At 34.3% G+C, this 26954-nt stretch overlaps 2 long non-coding RNA genes across 3 annotated transcripts; both read left to right on the top strand.

Moving 5' to 3' along the window:
* Positions 1–451: 451 nt before the first annotated feature.
* On the top strand, positions 452–4393 carry LOC136070700 (uncharacterized). Of its 2 annotated transcripts, XR_010631931.1 has the most exons (3): positions 452–783; positions 1709–1885; positions 3999–4393. It is a non-coding gene; the product is annotated as an uncharacterized LOC136070700 (long non-coding RNA). The 2 variants fall into 2 exon arrangements; XR_010631930.1 differs by having other exon boundaries at positions 452–1885.
* A 9617-nt stretch (positions 4394–14010) lies between these two features.
* On the top strand, positions 14011–15569 carry LOC112040850 (uncharacterized). The gene is made up of 2 exons (XR_010631927.1): positions 14011–14648; positions 15065–15569. It is a non-coding gene; the product is annotated as an uncharacterized LOC112040850 (long non-coding RNA).
* Positions 15570–26954: the final 11385 nt, after the last annotated feature.

Genomic DNA, 26954 nt, shown 5'->3' with positions numbered 1-26954 from the left:
CTCTCCCTCTTTCTATATCTCTCTTGCATGTGAGTGAAGTTCTAAACATCATGATTTGTTTGTTTCAGAGATGCCGTCTCCCGAATTTGTTCACATATCTCACAATTCCTGGAAGTGAAATTCCGAATTGGTTTAGGCACCAAAATGTGGGGGCTTCAGTGAATCTGCAAGTGCCTTCACATTTATTATCAAGTAACAAAGTCATGGCAATCGTTGTGTGTGCTATTTATATATTCGCCGACGTGATCTTAATTGTTCCATTAAAGTCAACGGAGAACGATCTTTTGGAGTGTCCCTTCCTTTATTGGAGAAATTTGGTAAGATTGAATCGCATCATCTTTGGCTTGAATATTTTCCCTTCCAAAGCCGCTGGAAAAAAGAATTGGATGCTAATGAATTCACCCAAATTGAGGTTACATATGAAACCGAAGTTCTAGGCTTGGAGGTTACGAAATGTGGAGCCCATTTGATATTCGAGGAAGACTTGGAAGATCTCAAACAAACTATGCCTGGGTCTAGCAATTGCATTATCACTCCCTATTATAAGGATGATGAATTAAGCGATTCAGAGAAAGATACCAAAATTAAGGAAAGCTGTGATGATGAACCACCACACACAAAGTGGATAGAGCACCCTAATCTAATTGAAAACTGGATTGGGAATTCATGGATACAAGGACAAGGTGACTTTGATTGTGAGTGAGGAAAGAGGAATCCCAGCGAAAGTGGCAACTTTGATGAATCTGCACAGTTGAGAAACTTTTTTTTCTCTTTGATTTTTTTGTAAGTCACCTTTTTCTCTTTCTTATGGGACTAGTTTTCAATTGATTGTGTGTTCATCGTTTTTGTTCAATTATGCCAAAGGGTAAAATCAATACTTTTTTTTCTCTATCTATAGTATTTGCTGCAATATTTTCCATAGGAGAATACAATTGAATAGATGCATCCCCACTTTGGTGTTGTTGCGTAATCAAATGGAAAGTAGAAACTTAATTACAATTTTTTTTTTTTTTTTCATTTAGACAATTTGATTTTAGAAATGAAGTTTCGTCTAGAACTCCTAGTGTGTTTGTGTGTGAATTATCTTTCCTTATAATACTATAATTGATGGATTATCTTCTATATATTAAATATCATTATTTGTGTTATTGCTGATCAGAATAGTCTTTATTGTTGTGCTCTGAACAAATTTTTTTTTTTTTTATATGTTTATTTAGTTAAATTTGTTTTCTTTTCTAGTGTACAAGCATTAGATACAATTCTGGACAATTTGGAATTAGAAACTTCTTATCATCTTATTTGTCATTTAGAAACCGATAGCGGATAAAGAGGCTACACAATAATCATACTACCGCCAGAGCACAAGGTTTGGTGCTTACTACAACGACCACTACACTGTCTTTGAGTGTCTGTAGGGTTGATGCTGATGATGATGAAGTGGAACTGGGTTTGGTGCAATTTCTGTTTGGCTACAAGGAAATTTGAGGTTAATTAAAGTGAAAAGGGTAAAAAGCTTTTGAATCAAGTGGGCTGAAATAGCGGTTACCGACTTATTTCTTGAGTTCTTAATTGTTTGGTTTCCCTTCAAAACACACACACACACATATTGGCTTTGCTGGCAATTTCTTTCCTTTAAATAAAATGTATTTTTACAAGAAAATAGGACCTTATTGTGATTTATGTTGTTTTGTATATATGTTTTCTGAAGGTACTGATTGGAGCTATGCCAGAAAGCTTTGGAGGAGAATATTGTTGTTTATTTGGGGACAGGTTATGGGACGACCACATTGCTGTACTGCTTATACATGAGTTGGGTCACTTGATAAGGAAGCCCCAGAAGAGCATATGCGTCATCCTTGCCCCTATGGTGGCCTTGGTTTAGCAGGTAACCCACTATCTATCATGTTGGTTTTGTAATTTGATAATCAGTTTTGGCTTGTATTTAAGTTTGAGACAATATTTGTTGGTTTTATGGCTGGTACATTGCACAATAATGAAGTGATGTGCTTTTTGGCTTGGCTGAGGTTGTAGGTATGTAGGTTGTGAGAAGCGGGTAGGGTTGTTGCTTTTTAGTGCTTATCTGTGCAATTTCTCATTGTGATCAAGATTTTAAGAAGGGTGGCAAGGGATTTTGGCATTTTATCAACAAAACCATGATTATACTATGAAGTATGAACTCATGACCCCTTGAAATATATAAACAAAAACAAAATAGGGCTAGACTACCAGATAATACAAAAGCATCAATTCCTAGAAATTGACCAACCTTGATAGTGTAGTAATTTGGGCTTATTCTTTTAACAGCAAGGTAATATGTAGTGTTTTAACAAGCAATAAAGGATTGTGTGGCCTCTTTATCTGTTAATTGGGGTCTCATTCGTCAATTGATGATTGATAATTGTGAAAGAAAAATGCAAAACTATAATTATGACTTATGAGGCATGACCCAGTAGAACAAGAACCTCTAATGAGGAATTTTACCTTGAGAGACTGAGACAACCCCACTGATACCATTCTTAAAAATATGGGGAAACAACCGCCACTACTAGCATAGTTGCCTTCAGTACTGCTGTGCTCTTCCTTTTGTCTTAAATTTAAATAAAGTATCTCATTTATTTCTTACTCTTCGTTATTTGGTGAGTAATGACTTTTCCATCCTTTCACTCATATTAGCACTTCCTCATTATAAAAAAATAAAATAAAATTTCTTCTTTTTTAATTTTCATGTCAATCAAATTTTCCATGGTTGAATACTTTATTACATGATCTGTTATTTATTGTTTGATTTGATTTTAGATTTGTGCACTTTTGTTAAGGACATCAAAAGTTAATTTTAGATCATATGTGGTCTTTTGCAAGTCCAATTGACTCGAACACTCTACCTTACCAATTAATTATTGCTAGTATGCGGATGTTGTGTTGAAAATTTAACCTAATTCCCATAACCTGTGAGATGAAAAAATAGAGAAAAAAAGAACTACCACACCACACAAATATTTATGTGGTTCGACAATATACCTACATTCACGAAGTTGTTGTGATTTTCATTATGTCAAGGTGAAAAATATAGAGGTACTACAGTAGAATGATGTAGGCACCCATAATTTTGAAGCGAAATATATACCCCAAACAATGGGTCCAAAACAAGCCAATAATGATCTTGCTGGTCCAGGCCTCTGCTCCATGAATTAAGGCTCACAGAAAATCTCATTTAAAGCCGTAATGCATCCAAGTCAGATTGGATCACAAACTGGATTGAACACAAAACAGACTCCACATAGCCCAACAAGTTGATTATTGAAGATGTGAAGTTGATGTAGAACAGACAGGTTCAAGAATTTTATAAAAAAGGGAAATTTTACTGCAAAATGTGTATTCACTCTTCAATAATTTATAGATTAACATTGCCAAAATGTATATATTTTCTATTCCTTTGGATAAACACCGTAGTAGATAGACTAAGGGGTTTGGGACCATTGTTGTTTGTAGATTATAGTTGAATTAGATTGTCAATGACAGAAAATAAATTTAAATTAGAATATGTGATTGCCAGCCCTTCACATCATTTTAAGTGGTTATAGGAAGTAACAACTGAGAGAAGCAAACTACTTGTGTATATGATCTTTGTAATATTGGGCCTAATGCTAGTGTTCACACACTTTTATGGGACAATGTCCCAATTTGGAATTTTGTTGAAAGATCTCATGTGCATGATTCATACTGCTCTCTACATGTCAACCTGCACAAGAAAATGTATCCTCAAGATTTAAATAAGCCCATATTATTCCTTAATTTTTGGTTTGGTTCTCCATTTGCAGGACATTAAATAGTTCTGCTTACAGTCATTATGGATTTGCTTGTTGTACATTAGAAAATATTTACAATGTTATGCTAGTATATTGCCTCTCAACCTTTTAGTTTTTTTGTTTTGTTTTTTTATTTTTTTATTTTGGGTTTGGGGGATGTGCATATTGTTGTTGACTCTGCCTCTCCTGCAGATCATGCTCATGTAACTGGTCTGATGCCTGTGAATTGACTATTATCTTCTGGACATAAAGAGGACTTCCTAATGACTGTGTAGAAATGGTGGTTGGTTATGCTTTTGCTGATGACTGTGCTGTTAAGCCTTTGACAAGTTTAGCTGCTAAGTGGGGAAAAAGGCTTTTCACAAGATGTATTCCGATTGAAGCTACTGTTGATAATGTGCAGTTGTATTTCAGTCAGTTTGGCTATGTTTTGTATGTGTATCTTGCCAAGGTAAAAGTAGCTGATTTTTATCTAGTTTAATTGAGAATGTGTGGATGGTTAGTTGATGAAAAATATTACTGTATCTTTTTTCTTGATAACAATTTTTTAAATGCTTCATAGCCATGGCTATGAAGCATGTGATAAATGTATTGTTGAACTAGCTTGGGTTTGTTCAAGGTTTTAAAATGGGCTTGCTTGCAAAGCGATACTTTTACCACCTTATCTATATAGCAAAAAATTCAATATTGTGCAACACTAGTAATGGCTGAAATTAAGATGTTTGAGATATGACTACAAGAGGGAAAATGAACACATGATGAACACTTAGAGGTAACACCAATTGGAAATAGATGAGATGTTCTGCCAAATTCATCTTGGGATGAGAATTGAAAATTAGTAATTGCTTAGAAGGCTTTTCTTGGAACTAATTGTAATTGATTGCATGGTTTTTTTATGTTATTTGCACATCATGTAAGCTCATTTTGTACTGTAATTGCATTTTCTGTGTTATATAACACATCTATATCTATATATTACTAAAAGCTGAAACATAGCTTTTAATACTGCTGCTCTCACGTTGCGCCACATCAGCTACCACGTCATTTAAAAAAAATATATAATTTGTCCTACAATTTTAAAATGGTTTTTTTTTCAATTTTCAACCCTATAAATGTAGCTCACTACTTATTTATTTGTTTCCACTACTATCACCCTATAATAAATCCAGCCCACTACTTATATATTTACTTCCACTATCACCCTATAATAAATCTGTATAATTAATTCAGTCCACCTCTTGCTTATTTAGTTCCATTATCAAGCCTAATCCAAAACCTTTTCAGTTCAGTTTTAGGGTTTTGTGTGAGCCTTTTCAGCTTAAAGAAAAGAAAAGAAAAAAAAAAAAAAAAAAAAAAAAAAAAAAAAAAAAAAAAAACAACGCTGAAGCCTTTCAAGCTTTAGGGTTTTTTTTTTTAATTGTTTTAACATTTTTTTTTTTTTGATATTTACACTTCTCCAACCTTTCTCTTTCCCTTACCATTTCATCTTCCCACTACTTCTTCAATCTTTCTGCCTCCTTACCTTATCATCTCCCACTACCTTCTACATTAATATCATTCTTCTCATTTCCCTTTATCTTCCTTTATTTTTGTCTCTTCTTATTCACACCCTCTTACTATAAATTTGTCACTATCTCTTCTATTCTATGCATAGTTTCCTCACAAAAAAATGGTTCTCTCTCTCTCTCTCTCTCTCTCTCTCCCTAAATTTTTTGGTGGATATTTTTATTTTTCTTGCATCTCTACTTTAGGTTGATAATTTTTATATTTTTTAAAACTCTATTTTGGGTTAATGTGATTTAGTTTTGTTTTTTAAATTGTTGTTGTTGTTTTTTTTTTTTTTTTTTTTTCTTTTTTATTGTTAAATGTTATCCTATTGCATTCTAAAGAATTAAATATAACATATAAAAATATAATATTATTCTATTACATAGCATGATTTGGATAATTTGGTATTTATTTTGTTACATTGCATGATTTTTTATAGTGCTCAATTTAAATGTTAAATTATGAGATTTTACTAATTTTTGTTTATTTTCTAATCCTTTGTAGTGGACAAAGTACTCTTAATAGTTGTATTAGAAGTACTCTAAAATGTCATTCATTTAAAGAAAAGTAAAGGTTAATTAAACAAAAATAATTGGATAAGTGACAAATTTTAAATTTTGCAGTTTTATTATTATTATTATTATTATTTTATAACAATGCATGTATAGAAATTTAATTCTTAGATTTTGCTAATAATTGTTTATTTGATAATATGTTTTGAGTGGCCAAAATTATAATTTCTACAAAGAAAATAACCTTAATAGATTATCAAAAACAAAATTTTATCATAATATTGGTTAATTAATCATTGTTAAGTTTTATTAATTTTTTATAGTTTACGTTTTTTTGGTGTTTTGGATTGTTCCTATAATAAGTAAAAATATAATTACGAAATACATTACTCATTATTAGATTAGTTTAAATTGTAAAAAAAAAAAAAATTAATAAAACCACCGTAAAAATAATTATCACGCACAACGTGCGGGTTCGCGACTAGTATTAGTAATTATTAGATCTTTTTTGGGTTTTGCCCACACGTTATTGGCATAACTAATATCACGATGCATTTTGCTTTAGGATGAGAGAAAAATGTGTCTTAGGGGATTCGGTTTTGTGACATTTTCTGATGAAATTTCAACTGAGTACACTTCTCAGAAAGTACATAGGATACTGGGCAGATGTGTGTATGTTATCATGATATATGATAGACAGGTACTTGGGTCCAATTGGTACTCATGTGGGTAGCTGAGTATCAAAGGAAAGAGCCTTAGAAGTTTCTTGTGCAGAGTGGTTTGATGTGATAATGTCTATCTCAGATGGTCTCAAAGAAACTCAAGAATTCATGGAGAGGTGAAAACAGAGGAAATCAAAACAAATGGTCTCCTTGACTCGCTTGTGAAGTTCTTAACATCATTATTATTATAAGCCATTCCAATGGTCAAATGGCCTCGGGATTCCTAGAAGTGAAATTCCAAAATGGTTTAGCCACCAAAATGTGGGGGCTTCACTGAATCTTCCAATGCCTTCAGATTCTATAGCAAATTTATAGGTATCACTGTGAGTGTTGTTTTTGTTCTCCACCCACACCATCCGCTTTACCAATTCGATCTTTCCATTAGATTCAATGAAGGTCTTCATGCATAGGGCCTTTTTTTATCCGAAGAAGAAGAAGCATTGGGTCACACCGATGCTAATGGATTGTATCACCTTTGGCTGAAATTCTATCCTTCCTCATTTTGGAAAGGAATTGGGACTGGAATCGAAGCTAATAAATTCAATCTGATTGAGATTACATTTGAAACCAGAGGATTGGAGGTTATGAAATGCAAGGCCCGTTTGGTATATGAGCAAGATATTGAAGATCTCAAACAAAATAAGCCTGGGTACAGTAGCTGTAGAATCGCTCCTTATGAAGCTGATTTAGACAATTTAGCAAAAGATACCAAAATTATGCAACTTTGTGTTTACTTTGATAGGGATGGGGATGACGCTGGACCTAGTGGAGAAGGTACCTCTAATGATGTAGATGTACCACCACACCCAAAGTGGATTGAGCACCCTAATCTAATTGAAAATTGGATTGGGAATTTATGCACACAAAGTAATTCTATTTGTAATGTAGAAGAATCCCAATGAACCTGTTAGCTTTGACGAAGTTACTGGACTTTGTTGGTGAGGAAAAATTGTCAAACTACTAGCAAACAAGAAGAGTGCAACAAATTGCGTACTCGTCATTTTTGTTCAATTATGTTGGTGAGTAAAATCTGCACTCTTGTTACTCTCGCAATACCTATATATATATATATATAATGAAATTTGCATTTGCTTAGTTCAATTTTCTTGTCAATCAAATTTTTCAAAGTTGAAAACTGTCCTACATGATCTGTTATTTTCTGTTTTGATTAGATATTATATGTGTGCTCTTCTGCTATGGACATCACAATTTGATTTTAGATCATAGATTCTAGCACTTTGCCTTATCGATTAATCATTGGTAGGATATGGATGTTGGTTATCTAAGATAAGAAGTTTAATAAAATGGGAAATTTTATTGCAAAATGGGTAACCAAAATAAATTAATATTGCCTATATTTATATATTTTCTATTCTTTTGGATAAACATTGAAAACTGAAAAGAGGTTTGAGATCATTGTTATTTGTAGGTTATAGTTGAATTAGATTTGCATGGACATAAAAGAAAATGAATTTAGAATACATGATTACTAGCACTTCATTCTGAGTGGTCATAGGAAGTAATAAATGAGAGAAGCATACCATTTTTATATATGATCTGTGTGAGAGAAGCATACTGCTTGTATATACAATCTATGTGATAGTGTCCACAGACATTTTATGGGACAATATCCCAATTTGGATTGATTGATCTAATGTGCATGATTTATACGATTCTCTGTATGTCAACTTGCACTAGAAAATATATCCTCAAGATTTAAATGAGCCCTTATTATTCTTTAATTTTCTTAAACTTAAACAATGATTTTTTCGAGTAAGTAAAAAAAAAAAAAAATGTAATCAGAAGCTTTATACTAGCCTTGATGCTAGTAAAACTAATATTCTTAATATTCTTAATGTTTTGGTTCTTTCATGGTTTATTGAACATACTTCAGTAAATAAATGATAAGTAGGATGGCTATTTTGGCTTGGTTGATTAACTAGGATGCAAGTTGATTAGAGAAGGTTATAGGTGGATAGCACCTATGCAAAAAAAAACACCTAGTTCTCTCAAATAGCACTCAAGGCTACATATTTCATTAACTTCAAAACTTACTGATTACAACAAAAGGTTAAATGCCTATTTATACAGGTTGTATCAGAGTGAGCAAAAAAATCAACCTAATCTTATCTTATCTACTATTGAACTAGACTAAATAACCACTTAACATCCTAACTAACATATTACAAAAAGTTCTCAATGTTTATTGCTCTCTAGCAACCTTTAGCCTACTATTTGATTACGAGCCTAAATAACTTGCCTCTAACTTGTGACGCAAGACAACCAAAATAAAATTGAAACAACATTAAAATAAAGGGATGTGCCTTGGAGTCAACACCTAGGCCTTGCTTGGAGTCAGCACCAAGCGGGGAAACCATTAGAAGTCAGCACCTAGGGTAAACCTGGAGTTAGCACCAGACCAAACGGCCATTTTTTTTTCATTCATCAAAATAACAACTATCTCTCGAGGAGTACAATAGGTTGCTTCTAAAGGATTGCTAAACCCTAGTTCTAATTGGCTAGGAAACCCTAATTGCCTTATTACAAAAATAACCTTACTTCTAAGTTAAAATACTAAAAGCCCAATAAACTAATAAGACCTAAAACATAAAAATACAATTGGCTTGCAAACATAAATAATACTAAATAATAATCTTCTTGCGTCTCCCACATCATTCTCCTCTGGTTGGAGAAAACTCGACTTTGAGTTTTAAAGCGTTGAAGGATTAGGATGCTGACAAGTAACACTTGCTTTAAGTTTGGAATCACCTTAGAGAGCATAGAAAAAAGAAAAACCTTGAATTCCACCATGACAAACTCTTCTGGAATAACAAAATCAATGTGTGGAATCAACATAATCTTATCTTGAACCATTGGAAGCAGTGTGTTATCTACTTTCTCCACTTTAGCAAACTGTTTTTCTTCATGTACCATGGAAGGCTGATTAAAAGCAGATTCATCGTATTTGCTTCAACTTGAAAAGGGCTTAAAATATTACCACGTACCAAACGCCACATAATTTTTGGTTTGGTTCTCCATTTGCAGGACATCAAATAGTTACCTCCACTCTTCACCTCCTCCTTGCGCACGTATCTAGCCCAATATCTAAGACAATTCATTTTATCCCATTAATCACCACAATTAAAAAGAATAAAATAGCCTCTCTCCTTTTCAATGTGGGATTAAACATTTTCACTAACTCCTCATCTTCCATATTCACTCCCACATCTTTACATTTATGTTATAACAACTCTGCCTCTCCTACAAATCATGCTCATGTAACTGGTCTGATGCCTGTGAATTGACTATTATCTTCTGGACCTAAAGAGGACTTCCTGATGATTGTGCAGAAATGGTGGTTGGTTCTGCTTTTGCTAATGATTGTGCTGTTAAGCCTTTGACAAGTTTAGCGGCTAAGTGGGGAAAAAGGCTTTTCACAAGATGTATTCCGATTAAAGCTACTATTAATGTGGCTAAACGAAGCTAAGGTTCTGTTTATGATGAATGTTTTGTCTCTAAATGTGGCTAGCTCTATGTCATCAAAATTATTTTTTTTTTGTTATTTTCTTTGCAGGCATGAATCAAAAGTTATCCAAAAAATCAATAGATATGGGTCAAGAAATCATTTGTCATGAATCCTCTAAAGAGCCTGCTAGACGTAGTAGATTATGTACTTATAAAGATGTCATTCATGTATTGAAGAATAATACTGTAAGTTGACTTGTATAAACCTAAACTCAAAAGGTATATATGCTACTATAAAATTTTCTAAGAATTTTTGCCAATCATTCCAAATTCATTGTTTTTGTTTATTAGGGAACAAAGGTAATTGAAGGCATAATGCTAAACCAACCTATTCAAAAAGTGGAACACTTGGTGCTGAAGCCTTCTCAAAGATGAAAATTTTGAGATTGCTTAAAATTGGTAATGAGAAACTTCCAAAAGATTTCATAAATGGTACTATACAACTTCCAAAAGACCTCAAAAGGGGCAAGGTGCAACTTCCAAAAGGCCTAAGTTATCTCTCTAGTGAGTTACGTGTTATTGAATGGCACAGATATCATTTAAAATACATACCAACCAATTTCCAACTAAACAAACTTGTTGAATTGAGAATGCATTGTAGCGGCATCAAACAACTATGGAAAGGAAATATGGTAAGATTATTAGTTATGCAAATGTGTATTATATTCCTTTTCATTATGGCCTGACTTTATTTCATTATTTATTGGTTTATAACAAATTTTAGATGAGTTAAAGCTTATAGACCTCAGTGACTCTCAAAACTTGATCAAGACCTTGAACTTCAGTAGAGTCCCAAATTTGAAGTAGTTGATTCTTCAACGATGTATAAGATTATCTAAGATTCATGCCTCTCTTGGAAATTTCAAATGGCTTATTCGATTGGATTTGAATGGTTACAAGTGCCTTGAGAGCCTTCCACCCAAGATCAACTTGGAATCTCTTGAAATTTTTATTCTTTCTGGTTGTTCAAGACTAAAGAAGTTCCCAGAAGTTGAGGGAAATATGTCAAGTTTGTTGGAACTTTATTTGAACGAGACTGCCATAAAAGAACTACTGTTGTCAGTGGAGCTTTTAACTGGCCTTACTAAATTAGATCTAAGAGACTGCAAAAACCTTTCAAGTCTTCCAAATGTTTGTTGTTATTTGATTTCTCTAAAAATTCTCACTTTGTCTGGCTACTCAAAAATTAATGAACTACCAGAGAATTTGGGAAATATCAAAGGTCTTAAGGAGCTAGATGTGAGTGAAACTACTATAACAGAATTACCTTCTTCGTCTGTTCTTTTAAAAAATATAAAAGTACTATCTCTTTGAGGATGTGAAGGCTTATCATTTATATCATCAAATAAACGCATTAGTTTTCCTTTAATGCAAAAAAGAAGAGTAGAATATCCCACGGGCATGTTAGGGCATTCTCTTTTTGATTTATGGTCTTTGACCAAATTGAATCCAAGTTATTGCAATCTTCATGCAATTCCTGATGGTCTTGGTTGTTTGTCCTCTTTAACACAATTAGATCTTAGGGGAAATAATTTTTCTTGCCTTCCTGAGAGTACCTCCCGACTATCTAATATGAAGACCCTTCTTCTGTGTGGTTGCACACATCTTCGATCTTTGCCAAAGTCTTCATTAAATATTGTGGATATTGATGCAGATGGTTGTACCCCACTAGAAATATTACCATTAAGACCTAAAGATGGTCCTTATTTGGACCTCTGTCTTCTCAATTGTGTTAAATTGATTAACAATGAAGACTATGGTGACATGTTATTAACAACGCTAAGACATCACATTCAATTTAAGGTCTCTCTCTCTTGCTTGTGAGGTTCTAAATATATGATTTTGTAATTTTGTATGTTTTAGGGAGATGAATCCATTTATCATATTATAATTCCTGGAAGAGAAATTCCGAAATGGTTTAGCCATCAAAGTTTAGGGACTTTAGTGAATTTGCAAGTGCCTTCAGATTTATTATGTAATAAATTCATGGGGCTCACTGTGTGTGCTGTTTTTGTACTCCGCCAACATCATCCACTTCATCAACTTGATCCTTCTTATATGGAAGGTTATAGATTTATGCATTGGCTTTGGTGGTACTTGAAAGCCAACGGATATGAAAGCAAACAGATACTTTGATCAATTTCCTTTTTCGGAACAATTTGGTAAGATTGAATCGTATCATCTTTACCTGAATTACTATCCCCAGAAATTATTGAAAAAAAATGGAGTCAAATAGATGCTAATGGATTTGGTCAAATTGAGATTGGAATTAAAACCGAAGGTCCAAGATTAGAGGTTACAAAATGCGGGGTCCATTTGATATTTGAGCAAGACAATAAAGATCTGAACCAAACTATGCGTGGGTGCAGCAACAACAGCAGTTGTAGCATCACTCCTTATGAGGATGATTTGGAAGATTCAGCAAAGGATACCAAAACTGAGTGAAGCCATGATGAGAATGGAACCAGTGGAGAAGGTAGCTTTAATCAGGTAGATGTACCACACTCAAAGAGGATATAGCTCCCTAACCTAATTGAAAGATTCATTATGTGTTTGGAAAATCGGATTGGGAATTTAATTAAGCACACAAGGACAAGGTAACACAAATTGCAAAAAAGAGGAATCCTAGTGAAAGTGGTAGTTTTGTAAGTCACCATCCTTCTCACTTTTACGGATCTATTAATTGTAGTTGTATATATATATATATATATCTAATTCATTGTGCATATGCTTTCATTTGAGTTCAATAATACTGGATACGATGAACTTAATGTACTTTTCAGTTTGCTGGTGAGCAAAAAATTTCACGTTGTTAGGATTGGAGAAGATATGTGCAACAGGTGCTATGCTCATCATTTTTTGTTCACTTATGTTGTAGGGTAAAATAGATACTCTTGTTTCTCTCTATTTATGGCATTTACTACAATTTTCAAATTCCAATACTGTTGTAAAATCAAATGGAATGAGGTAAATTTGGGCTATTTTTCACTAGCCATGTGATTTCTTTTTCCCACTACATCAACCATTTATTTGTGAGAGTTTTAATTTTGCTTCTTCAATTTAATTTTTATAGCACTAGGGTGGAGGCTTTAACTTGTAAAATGGGTAGGGGTGGCTTGATGTATTTGGGAGCCTAAAACAAAAATTGATTATCTTATTTTAGATGCAAAATTACTACTAATTAACATGAACCACATAATTTTTTTTTTTGAAAGTCTATAGACACAAAAATTTGACAAATTTTTTTACACCTATTGATGTTACAGATTGATAGCAATAAGTAAAAAAGTGATGTTAATGGTGGGTCTAGATAAGAACTAGTAAAAATTTGCCAACTCAACTATTGTGAAAAATATTATGAATTTTTTTGTGTATTGCTTTTTTTTTTTTTTTTTGTTTGAAGTGTTACATTCACAATATTTTTTACAACAAATCATAGATATTAAGTTGTTACTAGTTCTAATTTGAATTCAATACTAAAATTATTTTTTTGCCATCAATAACAACTTGCTACTTAAAATTTGTTGTAAAAGTATTGCGAAAAATGTTGTGGACGTAATATTTTTCACTCTTTTTTGTTTGTATTTTGTTTGATAAAAAAATATTATTTTATTTGTTGGCTAATATTTGAGCTTAATTATTACTATTACATTGATAGAAAAAACCCCTATATGTTGAAATTTGGGAGCCTTTTTTTACTTGGAGCGTTAGGCGACCACATTAATTGCTTTTAGCATTGAGCCAGCGCTGAAAATGGGAGATGAATTATTTGTTGTTTTACATTAATTATTTAATTTTAATATGAATAGAACTCACCCCATTTAATTTATGCCTATCAAAAAATAAAAATAAAATAAAATAAAAAAATCACCCCATTTAATTCTTTTTTATTTTTTTAAACCATTTAGATCTCAGGGGAAATATTTTTGTTGGCCTTCCTCAAAGTACCACTAGACTATCTAATTTGGAGTCTCTTCTTCTGAGTGGTTGCACGCAGCTTCGATCTTTGCCAGAGCTTCCATTAAATAGATCATCATCTCGCTATTCCTGGAAGAGAAATTTCGAAATGGTTCACTCATCAAAGCGTAGGGGCTTCAATGAATCTGCAAGTGCCTTCAAATTTATGTAATAAATTGATGGGAGTCACTGTGTGCGCTTTTTTTGTACTCCGCCAGCATCGTCCATTTCCCCAACTTAATTCATTGTTTAATTGGAGAAGTTATAGAGCTACGCATAGACTTCGGTGTTCATTGATAAGCGATAGATTTCGATTCGTGTCTACTGACTTTTGTTTTTCAGAAGAAATTGGCGAGGTTGAATTGTATCACTTATTGCAGAATTGCTATCCCATTGTTCAATCATTCAATGAGGAATGGAAAGAAAAATTGAGTCAAGCAGATGTTGATATATTCAGGCAGATTGAGATTAAATTTACACTCGATGGTCCAGGATTGGAGGTTATAAAATGCGGGGGCCGTTTGATATTCGACCAAGACATTGAAGATCTGAACCAAACTGCATCAACCATTTCAAAGGTAGATTCAAGAGAGTTTTTCTTTTGCTTCTTTTAATTAATTTTTATAGCACTGGCCTGGTGGCTTACAATTGTAAAAAGGATGATGAAATCATTTGCATAGTTTTCTTGTTGAGTCTAATAGACCCCGAATATTATTAAGCTGCTATATTTGAAATTTGAATACATATATGAAGGAAAGACCCAATAAACTTAATAATTAAACTAATGCAACTTTTTTTCTTTTTTGATGGTGAAGAATAATGTATTAAGAAAAAGGAGGAAAGATAATTCATCTAAAGAAACAGTCGTTAAGTTTTTATGTTTATTGTATTAGGAAAAAAGGGCCTGAGGTATTTCTTGTTGACAATTTGGAATTATAAACTTTCAATCGTCTTATTTGTCACTTGGAAACTGATGTCATGTTGTTCCATCTAGGTGAATTGATGTGGCTGTCCCATATATACGGTGCGTGTCACTTTCAGATTGTTTGATGCAGTTGGATTGAAGCTTTTTAATTGCCAGCTGTTGCCCAAGCTTGGCAGTGCAGTAATGTAGGCTTTGTCTTATAACATCATGATGATACGCAGAGTTCAGACAAACAGAAAGGCACTACATGGCTTCTTTATCTTACACTTGGGGTCTCCTTTGTTAATTGATAATTTGTATTAGGGAAAGAAATAGGCAAAATTGTAATGGTGAAGTAAGTCCCAGTAGAACTATAAGTTGTAATCAGGAATTTTAACCTGAAACGCTAATGACATCTGTTGATCCCATGCTTGAAGAAAAGGTTGAACAAGTTGTAGAAAAGGCTCTCCTCTACTTGTACTGCCCTTTCTGACTTTTGAGCTCTTCCTAAGTTACTGGTTTTTTAGTAGAAAGGTAAGATTTTATACACTAGTGGAAAGATTACATGTATAAATATAACTTTCTTCTACAACCACTCAATTTGCCTCAACTTTTACCACAACTTGAAGTAGTCGACTATGAATGGTGAACAATAACTTTCACATGGACTCATCACATTTTCTATTCTACTTATAGAACTCTCTAAATAGAACTCTCTCAGATTTATTGATTTTGAGAAAATGAATACAAGCAACTGAGTAATACATAGCACCTAATTCTATATATACACTGTCCAAGCAAGCAAAAGGAAAAACAGAAAAACTAACTCCCTATTTTAGAGGGAAAATCAGTTACAAGAAGGATCCTATCTAAGCATTACACGTGTAGCTCAATCTCTAACTGCCTCCTAAGCCACGTGGCATCATCTCTTCAAAGCAATGGATGACTGTTCCACAATATGGCACTGATTCCCAACAACTCCTTGCTAGCCCAGATTGACTCTGCCACTTGTGCTTGATCATTGGTAGATCCATGTTAGTGCCTGATAAAAAAATTCTTATAAAATCTTATGTATAAATTAATATATATATATATATATAATCTTAAATATGTAAAAATAAAATCCAAAATTTTGAAGTATGAATACTTTTTAACAGTTACCAAAAATTTATTATAAATGTATTTGCTCTGTTTAACTTTCTTGTAGATCAAAATTTCCAGAGTCTGCATTCTATCCTACATGATCTTGGACTTATGACTGATGTCATACGTATGTCACTTTAATTTAGAAGAAGTGGTTCTGGCTGAGTCAATATGCATTTGACTGATGTCATATGTATGATCTTGATGTTTGTAATTATATGCAAGTCCATTTCTAGACCCACTTTTGTCTATTAATTTGTCTTATTTCTTTCTGCTGGTTTGCAATAGGGAGGCCTGAAGTCGAAGCAGTTGTTAGTGTTGCTGGCAAGATCCATCATAATTGGATTGATAGACTCAAGGAATGCATTGTCATTGATTATGAACAATATACTTTTTCCCTTGTAACCTAACTAGTTTGCTTCACACCAGTTGGGATGGACCATGATAAAGTTAGTGTGATGTAGTATTTTTCTTCTGTTCGTTGACAAATGCATGCTAATTACGTAATCACATGTAAGAGTTGTACAATCTATCTTGCACAGATATTTCCAAACCTTTACCACATTGAACTTATACACAGAAGGTTGTAATTAAAATAGAGTATTTTAAAAATAAAATAAAATTGAATTTCAGTGTCTTGCTCAAGCGAGATATAGTTTTTCTCAAGAAAAATTTAGTTTTGCTCATGCGATATTAAGTTTGACTACAACAAAGGACAAGCAAACCTTCTGTCTTAAGCATGCTTGAGCGAGGGAAAGGTGAGAGACTCTTAGTGTGAAATTTGTTTCTATTATTGAAGAACTTACTCGAGTTAGAAGGGTAGTTTGCTCAAGCAACAATTGCAATAAAACATGTTTTGTAGAAAATTTTGCAAAACAAATGAGGGAGTTTGGGTAACATTTTAGCGTGTTTGTTTCAACAAAAGTGACCCTTAAAATGTGTATTTTCTTTGGCAACTCTTCGTTGCTAATATAAACTACCAAATTTAAGTTTTTTTTTTTTTTTCTCCAAATAAAGAAATTCACATAATTCTTCAATCTTGCTACTTGTAGAATCTTGTTTAATTTAATTTAGGAGATAATTTTCTTGCAAACCCATTAGCAGACTTCTCTGAGTGGGGACAAATTTCATTCTTAAAGAAAACGATCTTTTCGTGTCACTAAACCTCTTTCTTCCTTTTTTATTTCCATTCACTTTCCTTAAATTTTCCAACATCAAGAAACTTAGACAAAGAAATAAAACATCAAATGTTAATTAATTGTCTAGAGAAGCTAGGATGCACAATACATAACACCTAGACATGCTATATATATGGGGAGAGACTGGTCTCTTTATAAAGAAGGGCAAGTTATGGCATGAGTTATAAGGCTCTTGGCCTTGGACATGCTTTGTAATTGAAGATAAACTACTACTAGGGGATTTCATGAAAAAAATTGGTCAACTTTGATTAGATGATTTTGCAGAAAATCATATTAAAAAAATGAGAGAGAACACTAAGCATCATCAAAACAACCATTTTCTTTTATCTGCATCTAGTCATCAAAAGGTTCTTCATCGGTACCTCTGGGGTATGGTGCCCAAGAAATAGGGTAAAACCTGCAAATCAAGTTCAGTCTTTCAGAAAACACATGCCAGACCAATCTGAAGGGAAATTAAACCAGACAATCTTGACGCTCCACATCATCACAAGAGGAGCATTTCTTGTTAGTTGATGATGGAAAATTTACAATCAACTTATATGCTCACTGTATTTTGGTAAATAACAGCAGTGTGCTCCAAAATCTACGTCACGTGGCGACATTGAAGCTGCCCGAAAAATATTTGATGTATTGCCTCAAAGAGGCATAGATTCATGGAATGCTATGATAATAGCCTATTCACGTAAAAAGTACCCAGATGAAGTTGACTTTCATGGCGGCCCTCAAGGCATGTACGAGGTTGTTGGATTTGAAAACGGGGGAGGAAATTTGGTGTAGAGCAATGGATTGTGGGTTTGAGCTTCATTCGTTAGTTGGGTCTTCAGTTTTGAATTTGTATGCAAAGGCGAGTAAGTGGGATGATGTGGCTAGTGTTAGAAAAATCATGAAAGAGACAGGGATGAAGAAAGTGCCAGGGTATAGTGTAGTGGAAGTGAAAGGGAAATTCCATGCTTTTCTTATGGAAGATAAGAGTCATTATCAATATGAAAACATGATGCAACTTTTGGATAAGTTGGATCATGAAATGAGAGCTACTGGATATGTCTTAAATTAAGACTGAATTTGTGTTGCATTCAATTGATGAGGAAGTCAAAGAAAAAATGTTATGTAATCACGGTGAGAGGCTTGCTATTGCTTTTGGTCTCTTAAACACAGGGCCTGGAACCAGATTACTGATCATAAAGAACCTTAGGGTGTGTGGGAATTGCCATGAAGCAACTAAGTTCATTACGAAAATTTTTAACTGAGAGATTGCTTTGAGGGATGTGAAGCAATTTCATCACTTCAAGAAAGGGATCTGCTCATGTGGTGACTACTGGTGAAGCTGATGTGCGTAGATTTCCTTTCTCTTTGCTGGATTTTTCACAGCTGAGGTGTTGAAATATCAGGGATGGATCTGACATCTCTGTAGGAAAGCAAGTTGCTAATATTATAATGGGGTAATGGAAGAGACAAGCGAGCTAACATCTCAATTGCATACTACAACCTCTAAGGAGTGTATAGATGAAGCTTGTTAACCAGTAAAGTCCTTTGAGATGGTCCAATCCAACATATCCATATCCAGCTGGGTTGCTGGCAGAATTTGGTTGTTGATATACATCCACCACTTTATCAATTTCACCTTTATACTATATTCTTCAGCCAAGTTCAAAGATATTTTGTCGAAAATGATACACTTTCTTTATTGCTCACAGTAGATGCAGATTGTTGAAAGAATTTATCTCTGATTGGAATGCCAAAGAAAAAGACTAGCGGGATTTTTTTTTAATCCAAATGTCTTCTTGTGTGCTTAGCATCAATAAGACTGATTTTCCTTTAACAGTTCAGGTAATTAATCCTTTTGAACTCTTAATTATTTTTTCTCTTGCTTTCTAGTGTCAAAGGCAATACATTTTTTTCATCACATAATACTGTTGCTTTTACTTCTGCCGTATGTTTGACATTTAGAACATGGATTCTCTAACAAAAGCAAAATTGGGAGTATAGAAACAACTTAGAGAATTTCATATGTTTATTATTTCTGGATACAGTTCACATTTTCTAGTATTTAGTTGAGAATATAGACCATTACAGAAATGATCTAAAGAGCAGCCCCTTTCCAAATGTATATGGTAATTCATTTTAGTACATCATTTGTGGCTACACACACACACATATATAATTGTAGTGGCTAATAGAGGTTGTTCTTTAGATCAGATTCAATGTATTTCTTCCCTGTTTTGGGGAACTATGCCAGAGTTCTGAGCTTATGCAAAGGGTACAATTCCCTTTTCTTCTTGTAGTCATGGACTAAAGGATAATTGGGGAATGGCATATGCTCAAGTGGCTTCTAGTCGTGCTCATTGAAATGCTGGGTAACATCAAAAAGTTCTTGTGGAACTATTGCTTGATGGCTGATTGTGCATACCTTTTGTCATTTTGGGGATGTTAAGGGTTTTTTTTTTCACATTTCCCCTATTTTAGAAAATGTTTTTGTACTGTATTCACACCCAATAAGGATTCAGCATTTGTAAGGGGTCCACCTCCTCCCGTGGCTTACAAAGGAGAGAGGGATTGACCTCTATAAAGAGCACAATTCACCACTGTGAGGTACTGTTCATTTTTCACTCTTTTCCAATATCAATAATACTAGTGGCTAAAGGTAGAGGATTCCTTGCCTCACCTGTGGTTTTTCACTCTTATTGCTAATGCAGAAGGGTATTTCATCTAAACCTCTAACACAAAAATGCCCATTGTTGTTACAATAATGACAACCAGTATATGAATAGTTAACCAATCTAAACCCACTTTCATTGAAACCCCATTTCTATACCTTAACTATCCCATACATTTACAGATACTTAGCTTCCCTATACCTTTTGATCTTCCTTGGTGCCACTGGAGTTGAAGGCCAGAGGTATGCGAGACCCAACTGGTTTTATGGTCAACACAACCAAGTTGTTGGCGCTCATCAAAAGGAGTGGAGAAGGAGGAGGAGGAGGATTGCTAAGTTGCACAGACTTAGGTACGGGTACGAGTATGGAGGTATAACAATTCTTGAAAAATTAGGGTACGACACGTTTGGGGTACGACTATTAATTAATTATTTAATATTTATTTTTATGTATAGTTTAAATATTTTTAGACATAATTTATGTTTATTTTAGGTTTAAAAATTATGTAACAAAAAAAAATGCTTGAAAACATATCTAAAATTAAATATTTATGTGATGTCAAGGAGTTTTGGAGTAATTTTCACGATAGACAACGATCTACGGCAGAATGGCTTTGCAATTGAAGCTAGAGTTGATAATGTGTGGTCGCATTTCGGTCAGTTTGGCCATGTTTTGGACGTGTATCTTTCTAAGGTAAAAGTAGCTGATTTGTATCTAGTTCAATTGGGAATGGTCAGAATAGTTAGCCAATGAAAATATTACCACATCTTTTTTTCTTGACAACTTCATTCTGAATGCTGGTATTGGTGTTGGTGGGTCCGTGTTCTGCCTCAGCCCTGATGTGAACATCAAGGCTAATAGCTTCATAGCTAGGCTCCATGATGGTTGGAGGATTGAGAAGGTGAATTCCATAAGAGAGAAGCAAAAGATGGGCTAGCAGGGCCCATCAAGTGGTACAGTAAATAACTAAAGATTTGAAGGGATTAGGTTATGATTGTGTTTTTTGATCACCTTTCGGAAACCATGGAAGAAGATTGGAGTTTGAATTGCGGTTTGCATCATTTGATGGTTTTTTTTATTTCATTAAATGGGGTATGTATAGGTTAAGGTTATGCCTTTGGTTGAGGTTCTTGTGATGGTGGCTGAGACACAACTACTAGCTTTGGTTCCTGCTCAGATACAGATGATGTAGGCTGAGAGGTTTCTTGAACTGTAGGCTAAGTGGTTATGAGAGATGGAGATTTGAGTAGAAGTCAGAGTAGGCTGAGAGCGTTCTTGAATTTTAGGTTGTGAATTTGTAGTATGAGTTGGTTGTACCTGAGTGGTTGTGAGAGATGGAGATTGAGTAGAAGTGGGAGTAGGCTGAGAGCTTTCTTGAATTTTAGGTTGTGAATTTGTTGAACCTGAGTGGTCTTGAGAGATGGAGAAGAAGGTTGTGATGTTGTTCGGTTAGCAAGTTGAGAGGACAAACAAGGTGGAGCCTCAAGCCGGGGGTCCGTCTGTGATGCAAAGCTTTGCTACATTACTGAATGTGAGTTTTGTTTTCAGGCTTTCACCTATTTCATGGTATTATAGCGGTAAACCCATTCAAAGCTTTGCTATATTAATGACTTTCTACTTCTGATTGTGGTTGAAGAATATGTGTTTGGGTTTAAAGTTTGTCTTTTAGGTTGAGATGTAGTTGTTGGAAATTCAGTGTTTGTATTGTGTACATAATTATGCATTTTCAAGTTAAAACTGTTAAATCCAAGGTTACATAATCACAATGGCTCTTCAATGTTGGAAATTAAATGGGGACATAATCACAATGGCTCTTCAATGTTGGAATTTAAATGGGGATTGAATTCTAAATAGAGAAAACTGTAATTCATATCTTGATAGCAATTGGAATTTTTTTTTTTTTTTAATCTTTACAGTCATCTATGAAGGTATATGCTGACAATGTACAAAAGACCATTAACTTATTATTCCATTAAATATTCTTCTATTGCCTTTTAAGAATTATAAGAATTCTTGTGTTATTGTTGTTACTGGTTGGAAAATACTTGTGGCAAGATATGGAATATAGAATGGCTTGAATAGTTGTTCATTTGCAATTTGTTCAGAAGTGTCATGAGTCTCTCATCTCTCTCTCTCTCTGAACTGTGATAACTAATAAGTGTGATCTGTAACAAGTTAAAAATTGACTGCTCTCTCTCTCTCTCTCTCTCTCTCTCTCTCTCCCTTTAATAAATACGAATCAAATAATGCCCAACTAGGTATTCTTTAAATTCATTCCTTTAAGTTTCTCTGGCTCTTTTAATTTAAAATTGAATAAATAAATAATGGAATGAAAATTTTGAAGAAGTCTCAAGTAAGACAGTAAGGTCTGGTAGATCTGTGGACAAAACCCTCATATCTTCTTTTCTAATAGTTCACAGATTCCATATTTTTTTATATGTGACTTAATAACATCTGCAAGATAGTTTACAAATTATGTAAAAAAAAATATTATCCATTCTAATCAAATGTGGACATCTTCTATGTTTTCTTTATGGAAATCCAGAATTTTTATGTTAAGAGCTATTTAGTGTTTATCATTTGATTTTCTTTTTCTGAGCTTTGGATAGGATTTGATATGGGTTTCTTAATATTCTTTCTATTAACCTTTTATAATTTTATAGTAGATTTTTCTGAACATCCTTTTGGAAGTTGCTTGCCTTGTTTCCCTCTCTCTCTTGGTAAATTATAATATGATTTTTTAGAGTAGAGCTGCAACTACTCCCTTTCTTTGACTATTAAGCTATCCCTACAAATGATAAACATAGAAATACTTTAGGCTCTTTACAGTTTCTGCTGATTCTCCACCCATATGCATAGCACCTGTAATCTAGAAAAGAGTAGCCTTCTTTTATTGTAGCTTATTGTGGCAATTGTTATAACAAGTAGGGCTATCCACGGGTCGGGCCAGGTCGGTTTTGGACCCAACCCGGACCCGACCCACTGGCACCGGGTGGAAGGCGGAGGGACCCGAAACCGACCGCCGATGTCACTCGGTCGAGTCGGTTTTGGGTTCGGGTGGTGTTCGGGTCGGTTTGATCGGTGGAGAGAGGCGCCGGATCTTGCAAACGTCGTCGGCATCTTCAAAAAATTCGCCAGAATCTGCAAAAACCCAGTAGATCTGCACCAAAAATCGTCGAAATTAGCCTGGATCTCCTTGAATCTTGCAGAATCTTACCAAATATGGTCAAGATCTCGCTTAGATCTCCTCGAATGTCACCGAATCTCACCAAATCTCACTTGGATCTTGTCGAATGTCGCCGGATCTCACCAAATCTTGCTTGGATCTCCCTGAATATTGCCGGATTTGTATATATGTCAGTCGGGTCGGGTGGCTCAGGTTTTGGAGAAGAAAACCCACCACTCGACCTGTCGGTGTCGGGTCTTGGGCGCGGAAACCTGTCACCGACCGTCGGAGTGGTCGATTCGAGCAGTTTCCGGTTCAGGTTCGGGCGGGTTGCTCGGGTTCCGTGTTGGGTTGGGCACCCCTAATAACAAGTTTGCAGCTTATTGCAGAAGTTTATCATCATCCTTACATTCTCTTTTCCCACTTTTCTTTTATAGGGCCGGATGAATTACTATTGGCTCCACTTATGGTTGGTGAAGGTTCCCAATGATTAGGTCTATTTGGCAAAGAAATTCTTAGATTCTCATCAGGACAAATGCCAACAATTCTTAAAATAGTTTCTTGAAATTATGACTTTCTTGTTTGTATGCAATGTTATTTACCTCACTTCTAAGGGTCTATTTGGAAACAACTTTTTTAGCTGAAATTAAAATTTTTTGCTAAAAGTGTAGAGAAAAAAAAAAAAGAAAGAAGTTAAAAGCTAGCTGAATAGTATAATAGGACTTATAAATAGTACCAAAAAGTGCAATGACACCCATGAATAGTACCAAAAAGAAGCTAAAAACTCAAAATAAGCTGAACATTTCATCACATCCCAAACAAACTCTTAGTATTCTATCTTGAATTGTAACTTCTATTTTGGCCCTTTGCTGTGCATAATTGTGTCTCCACTTTTTAGTATTACTTTGAATATGTGATCTTTGATAATGGTGGAGACTTGCTCTATTGCCTATACATGCCATCGTATTTTAGATTCCGGTTGTTGAACCAGGATAAGCAAGAAAATAAATTTTTTTTCTTTGATAAGCACGTATTAGAAGACCATATTAATTAATAAACAAGCCATATTGCCCTCTCTCTCTCTCTCATGTATACATTTTGAATGAAAAAAAGTGCTATGTTTCTTCCCTATACATGGCAACAAAGTAACTTTGCTATGTATTTTCCAATTTTTAATTGACAAGAAAGTGCTCTCTTGTTTTCTATCAACTTCTTACACAAAATCACAAAAAAAAACATCAAGAAAGAAGTTTTTTGGACGATCTCAAATATCACTGCTGGGAATAAAGGTCAAATACAGGTATGTGATTCACTTTCTATATGAATTAACATCAAGATTCTTCCACATGTTAAAACATGGTAATTCTGGATTTCCACAAAGATAGTGGAAGAACCACACACAACATAATATTTTGTATGTAAACCCACCTTTGGTTTGCATTTTTTTTTTTAGATTAATATAGGTTTGCATTTGAACCTTCTTGTTCATTTGGATTGATTTCTTAAGACATTTTTTGTTGGGAAATTAATCCTTTTTTTTTAGGCCTTTGAATGTATGTAAATATAATACGATGTAATGTAACTTATAGTTTCAACTGTGTGTGGTACGAATGTATGAAATAAACTTTAAATGCAATAGTTTTGGCTAATTATATTAGTATATTACAAATTTAATTGAATATTTTAAATAATTAGAGGATATTTATTTAATCTTTGTAGTAAATTATGAGAAATATCATCTAATCTTTAATCAAGATATACTTTTAACATCTTTAAATACTGTTTTTGTTAAGATTGTTAACATTTTCATAATTATTTTATTTAATGTCATATTAATTAATTATTAAACTAATTATGACATCATTATGGTCCACCCTCGGTCAGAACCCAATCGAACCTTAAAAACCTTGAACCTCTTCCTTTTACGGTTCGTTGAACAGTCTAGGTTTCAAAACCATGGCTATGGATAGGCTATAAATACTGATAGTTGTGTTCTTGAATGCGCTTCTCATTGAATAGACAACTAGTTTTAATACAACTCACATTTTTTTTTTCAACTCGCATTTGGTTCTTCACAAGGCTGCTAAAATGCTAGATGAATTTAATGTTTTAAAGTCTAAGGTGCCAATTATATTGTAACATTTTTTTAATAGAAGTGAATTACAAGTCTCCATTATTCCTTTTCAAGTAATTCATAAATTAAATGGCATAAAAATGTCACTCTTGCTTACTTTTAATACTTCAATTTAGAATTCTTGTTTTACATGTATTGCATGCCACATATTATAGATAACTAGAATTCTGTACTTTACCATGAAACAAAGAGTGGTGTAACCAATTTTTTTTTTTTTAATAATTAAAAGATTTATTAAAAGCAACTAAGAAGGACCAACAGGGGTATAGCACAGCCTACTACAAGGAAGCCCAATACAATCATCCTCAAAAACACTTAAAATGTCCACAGGCGGACTGTTAAAGAAACTAAAATCTACTTCTAGGCTGCCGTTCATCCTTGCAAGAGCATTCGCACACCTATTCGCTTGACGAAAACAGTGTTTGAGCTGAATCTGAGGAATACGAGTAATCAACAACCTACAGTCGTCCAAAATAGGAGAAATAGCATGATTCACATAACCCGGATTCACTAAAGCATCTACAATACCTTTTGCATCAAGTTCGACTATAAGAGAAGAGATTCTTTTGTTAAACCCCGCTATCCAATGACCAGTATTATCCCTTATTACACCTCCGCAACTAGCTGGACCCGGATTCCCTATAGCTGACCCATCTGTATTCAGCTTCATCCACCCTTCAGGAGGTTTTTCCCATCGAATTCTTTGCACAACCCGTTGCTTCAACAATCTCGGGGATGAGACACAGTGTGTAAACTCTACTGCTTGATTAACTATCTCCTTAGGCAAATTTTGATTGACAGAATTGTTCCCAAAAACAAAAGAATTCCTTCTTTCCCATATACTCCAGATAGCAAAGGAAAAGAAGGTGCACCAAGGCAGGTTTGCTATGTTTGATTTACCATTCTGACTACCATTCCATTTGAGCCAATCTTGAAGACCATATCCCCAAAACCTCTGATTTGCCACCTGCACTCCCAATTGAGACCAAACCGACTTCGTTTGGGGGCAGTCCCGAAGAACGTGGAGAATTGTCTCTGAATCCTCATGACAAATGGGGCAACAATCATCATTCAACATACCCCTCTTAACAAGATTAGATTTGACCCCAATGCTGTTATGGCCACACATCCACAAGAAATATTTGATTCTAGGCAGAGTATCAGCTTTCCATACCCAAGAGGCTGGATAAGGTTGGCTATCTTCACTAACCATTAACATTCTGTAGGCACTTTTCAAATCAAACACACCTTGAGAAGTACCATTCCAGACTAGTTTATCTCTACCTCTACTGGTTATAGCAAGGGGAGTAGCTCGAATCATCAATCTGATATCTTCTGGAAGCTCATAGGAGATTGCATCCCAGTCCCAGCCTGTATCAAGAAAGAAATCCTTGATTTTCATGTTACTAACCTCTCTAGAAAGAGGACCCTGAACCAGACTACGAAGAGGACCTTTTTCCAACCAATTGCTATACCACAGGCTTAAATCACTATCTCTACCAATCGTCCATCTACTGCCTTTTCGAAAAACATCCCTCCCTTTCTTCATTGCTGCCCAAGTGGAAGAACAAGAAAGCTTATCCGGGTTAAAGGCCCTTACTCTTCTTGCAGAGCAATATTTCATTCTCAGAACTCGTGCCCATAGCGCGCCTTCTTTAGTGTGGAAGCGCCAATTCAGCTTGGC

Source organism: Quercus suber, unplaced genomic scaffold (genome assembly GCF_002906115.3).
Source record: "Quercus suber isolate HL8 unplaced genomic scaffold, Cork oak 2.0 scaffold_253, whole genome shotgun sequence".
Classification (NCBI taxonomy): Eukaryota; Viridiplantae; Streptophyta; class Magnoliopsida; order Fagales; family Fagaceae; genus Quercus; species Quercus suber.
Note: the sequence above shows the minus strand (reverse complement) of the source record. Positions and strands in the feature narration are given on the sequence as shown.